Below are 5,177 nucleotides of genomic sequence, written 5' to 3' on the forward strand. Positions count from 1 at the left end.
CATGGGGATCAATGCAGGGGTTTATCTAACTGTACTGAAAATAAAAAGGCAAAAGGTTAAGTTTGCATGCTGGACCAGGCTCACCTTGACAGAAATGAGAGATGAATTGTTGCCAGATATATTTATCCCTACCTTACATCCTCCTAATGACTAAAATTAATTAACCCCACCAGTATGATGATTCATTATCTTGCTGGCTTATTCCACAGCACAAGGTGCATAAAAGGCTCAGAAAACTAGCTGTAACTTAAAATCCAATAGGACTTCCTCTTTCTTTGTACCTTAGTGGAAATGTTCCTCTTTTGGGAAATAGGAATCAAATTCTACAAAATACTGAGTTATGAGAATGGAACCACAAACTCTTCCAATGAGTCATGGGAAGTGTTGGTAAAGTCAGATACTCCAGCTTCTGTCCCTTAGTTATACATCTCCGTACATACCTATTGCAAAAATAGGAGTGTATAATGGTAAATGATTTAGCATATATATAGCATTCTGGAAAAGGGTGACCATCTTCTCAGAACACTAACTTCAACCTGATACCTTGCATTCACAAGGCTATCCTATCATTCTCTTTGGTTGATCCATTAATTCTATGTTCTTTCTTCCACTTCTTGTCAGGACATTTCAGAATTATTTGTACTATTATCATGACCCTTAGGAAATCCTCATTCATATTGTCACATATTGAATATTTGAAATTATCTAGTATGTCTCACTTGAATATTCTCTTAAATCCAGTTTAAACTATAAACACTTTAACTTATAAACTTTTTTTTTTGAGTTTCCAACAAACAAAAAACCCTTTCTGTTTGCATCACAGAAAATGTTGGTTAAACATTTTAGAAAAGGTATATCTCTGCTCAAATGCATGATACATCATTATGGGATAGTTCAAATTCATGAGAAGAACTATTTGAAGAGTTATGCTTAAATAACTACACTAGGGGCATCTGGGTGGCTCAGTCAGTTAAGTGACTGACTCTTGATTTTAGTTCAGCTCATGATTGCACAGTTGTGAGATGGAGCCCTATATCGGGCTCCACACTCAGCAAGGAATCTCCTTGAGATTCTATCTCTCATTTTCTCTCTTTTTGCTCCTACCTCCACTTCTCTCTCTCAAATAAATAAATAAATAAATAATATCTATATCTATATCTGTAAAGAACTACCCTAGAGGAAATTTATCCACACCTAGACCTGACTAACTGAAACAATTCTAGGCTTTGAACTGATACAAAAAGGGATAAAACTTTTGGTTTACTGGAAAGAAATAATGTATTCCTATGTGGAAGAGATGTTAATGTTGGGGCCCAGAAATCAAACTACGGTTGTCAGCTCCCAAGATGGTCCTAATGATCTCTTCTTGGTATTTATGTATTTCCATGAGTAGTACCATCTCACATTGTATCAGACACGTTGTATTCTATGAAACCAGTAGGGTATGGCAGAAATGGAGATGTGCAACTTCCAAGAGTCATATATAAAAATAATGTGCTTTCCCTAACACCTTCTCTTGGATCATTGATTTTGATGAAAGGCACCTACTATGTCATGAGGATATTCAAGAATCTTATGGAGAACCTCATATGGTTAGGTATAACAACTCCTGACCACAAATGGAACTAAATTTGCCAGGAAGTGTAAGTGAGTGATCATGGGGTGGGTTTTCCAGTCCAAGTTAAGCTTTTAGATGACTTTAGCTCTGGCTAACATCTTGACTGCAATTTTCTGAAAGACCCCAAACCCAAACCACCTAGCTTAACCTTCTGTTTCCAGAACCTAATAAATAATAGATGAAATAATAAATGCTTGATATCTTAAGTTTCTGGGGTTTAGAATAATTTATTGTGCAGCAATAGATAACTGAAACAGATGTGGAAGTTCTAAAAAGGCTGAGGATGTGGGAATGCTGGAATGAATACAGTATATAACTTTAGAGGATGCCCTTCACCTCCATCATCAGGAAGACACTGGTGAGAGGTTCACTACTTAGCATCACTAAGAAGTTTAGTACCAGATCTTCTCTTGAGTCAAAGCTGGCAGTAGGTCACAAATATTGGCTTGTTCATATCCATGGATAATTATGCACCACTTTCCTCCTCTACCCCACAAATAATAGCAGCCCAGCATAGTTGCTTAAATGCCAAAAGACAGAGGCTACAGTGATCATAGAGACTAGTGAGACTAGAGGAGAAGCCAAAACATCTTGATCCACAGGGAGTCTTGAAGACAATTAATAGAGCATAATACATCAAGGGGCCAAAAACAACAACAACAACTACAAAAAGGCGATAAGATTTATGCTTAACATTTCTAACTGGGAAAAAATATATATAGAATCAAGAGGCTGACAGTAGTCACCCAAATAACAAATAAAGATCCCTTGCTCAGTTCCTGGACTCAACCCAATTTTTAGGTGCAATACCCATTAACTGAAGAGATTAGGTTCCTAGGAAGTACAAATCAGTAGCATTGTGGTTAGTATTATTTCATTGTGTAAAACCTTCAAATACTTCTCCAAGGTAATTTACCACCATATACCTGAGGAATGTAAGCATCTTCTTGACACTTCTTTCCCATTAGAGTGGTGGCTTATGGGGGGAGATAGGTAATAATGGTTTTGTGTCTAAAGTTTGGTTCATAGTGCTTGCATAGCATAAGTAGAATCACCAAGTGATGTAGGTAATTGGGGTTGATATACTTGTTAGTTGGAGTAACCTCCACATTGCAGTTATACATTGTATCAATTACAAATTGATGATTACACAGAATGAGGAGCAAGAGGAGGCTAGGATATCCATGACCTCTACAAGCATTATCATGGAAGGAGTAGAAAACCACTAAGTAGACAAAATGACTTGGTCAGTGGTCTTTGGTTCTTACCATTGGCCACTCTAGAACCAGCATGACTAGCACATAAACAAGGTGGCCAAGATGGTAAAAGTGAACCCTATGCATGAGCCCAAAAAGATGAACTCCTACTTTCCAATACTTACTTACTGCTTAATATTAAATTATCCAACAACAGAGAACAATAAGTACACTTGTACACTATTCTTTGGAAGACTACTTGATTACCCAATAAGTTGACTATGTTGGTACCTTTCTATCCTGCAAAGTCCAGCAACTCAACCTCATCGGGAGAGATATTTATCTCTAGTAAGTGTCAAACTTCCTATACAAAGATCCTCATTCAATACCACTATCTATGTACTCACTGAAAAACTGATCCACCAGCATGGAATCTGACACAACAAATCATCAGACCATTAGACCCTCCTCACAGTGAACTCTGGGATCCACCTGTGATATCACTTACCATACCATTCTGAAGCTTTTGGTCTCATAGCATATTGGATTGGGCTTCTAATGGCATAACTCACATGCCACCTGGAGATAGAATCTGAAAGAGTGTGTTGGCATCCTTCATGATGTAACCAAACATTAAATCAAACACCTGTATATGGAACAGTGTGTCTAATGAAAAAAATACAAAACAAAACCAACAAACAGACAATAAACATTGGTTCAAGAACAAAGAGAAGGAAGCAGGAGTGGATTTATTTATTACCTCTCCCAAAAGCCAATTGGGAGATTTTTTTTTGTATGAAGTCCCTGTAACTCTGGAATATGAATTATTTTAGTTTTTAGTTTACAAACAGAATTGCTCTTGCCATAGGATGTAACAAGGATAACATTAAGCTACAAACTATGGTTATTTTTAGGACTGTTTAAATTTCTCAAGAGCAGGATCTGGCAGACAAGAATTAGAACCACTCTTTTGGTAAGGCAATTGACTCTGAGGAAGAAGAGGAGGGAAGACTGCTTATTTCAATGAGAGTAGTGAGGGATACATGTGGAACCCTGGTTATCCATTTTTCCATGTCTTAATACTCCCTTTTGCTATTGCTATTGTGAGTGAACCTATGTGGCAACTCTGTCCTGAGATATAGAATCCTTTAGTAAGTTATTTTGGCTTGCAGACTAGCCATAAGTATGGCTGAAACATTCTGGCAACTTCTCTGCAATATGAATCTCTCTTCTCCGTTCTTTCCACTCTTGTTTCTCAAGTTGTCAGACCGGAATTGTAGTTTGAAGGTTCTATCTGACATCTTGTAATTTACTTTTTAAAACTACATCTTATGAGCACATCATCCCTCACTGGTCACTACTCTTCTGAATTCTTACAGGAAAACCTATCTAAAACTTTCCTTTCACAATTATCAAGTATTGCCTCATAATTTTATATCCCTGACTTTTTGTGCAAATATCCTCTCTGCAACTTGATTATAATCTTTGTAAAGAAGGAAAAATGATACTCAAACTCATTCCTTAGGTATAGTAGTTATGCAACTAATGCTTTTTGATGTTGCTACTGAATCTACATATTTGAGTAGGAATAGGAATAGGAATATTACCTTAGCTTTGCGCAGTGGTAGTATCATAGCCAAAGAGGTTTTCTGAGGTGTGATTATTGCTAATTGAAAGGAATATTATATATCATTACATTGTCTTAACCACTAAAATCAAACTTCATTTGTGCCTGTGTATATCCGTATTATAAAATATCAACTTTAATAGCATACCATGCATATGAAGTAAAAGTGGTACATTTGAAAATAGCATACATTATTAATTCCACAAGTATCATTCAGAAAGTTCTTGGTAATAAAATCAACTTATTAGCTATTTGCATTGTGTGCAATATCATAAGCCATAAGAAAAATGAGATTAAACAGACATGGGGTAACATGCGTCCACTCAAAAAGCTGTATGTTATGATGACTGGTGAAACACTTGGAAAATATATTTATACAAGGCAATAAATTAAATAACTTAGAGCTGGAACAAATAAGCACCTATATAATTATCTTGTCATTTATTTTCTTTTGGCAGATATCTACAAGATTAAAAACTTACCATGGTCATAATGCTGACATACATCCCAATATCATGTCCAATATTATGTCTCATGGGCAATCCATCAGCCAAGACCAAGGTCTTAATGATACATCTTGACCCATTTTACAAACGAAGACTTAACATTCATAACATATTAATGGAAAGAAGATAGACTTTCAAGCCAGATGACCTGAAACTTATTATATGCTAATTTCATAACCTTGGTTAAGGCGAGTAAACTTTCTCAAGCCCATAGTCATCATCTATAAGGT

The 5,177-nt window shown here is 36.2% G+C and overlaps 1 non-coding gene across 1 annotated transcript; it reads left to right on the forward strand.

The window, feature by feature from the left end:
• Nucleotides 1-4,424: 4,424 nt before the first annotated feature.
• Nucleotides 4,425-4,566, forward strand: LOC125094488 (U4 spliceosomal RNA). The gene has a single exon (XR_007125518.1). It is a non-coding gene; the product is annotated as a U4 spliceosomal RNA (small nuclear RNA).
• Nucleotides 4,567-5,177: the final 611 nt, after the last annotated feature.

This window comes from Lutra lutra, chromosome 2 (assembly GCF_902655055.1).
Source record: "Lutra lutra chromosome 2, mLutLut1.2, whole genome shotgun sequence".
Taxonomy (NCBI): Eukaryota; Metazoa; Chordata; class Mammalia; order Carnivora; family Mustelidae; genus Lutra; species Lutra lutra.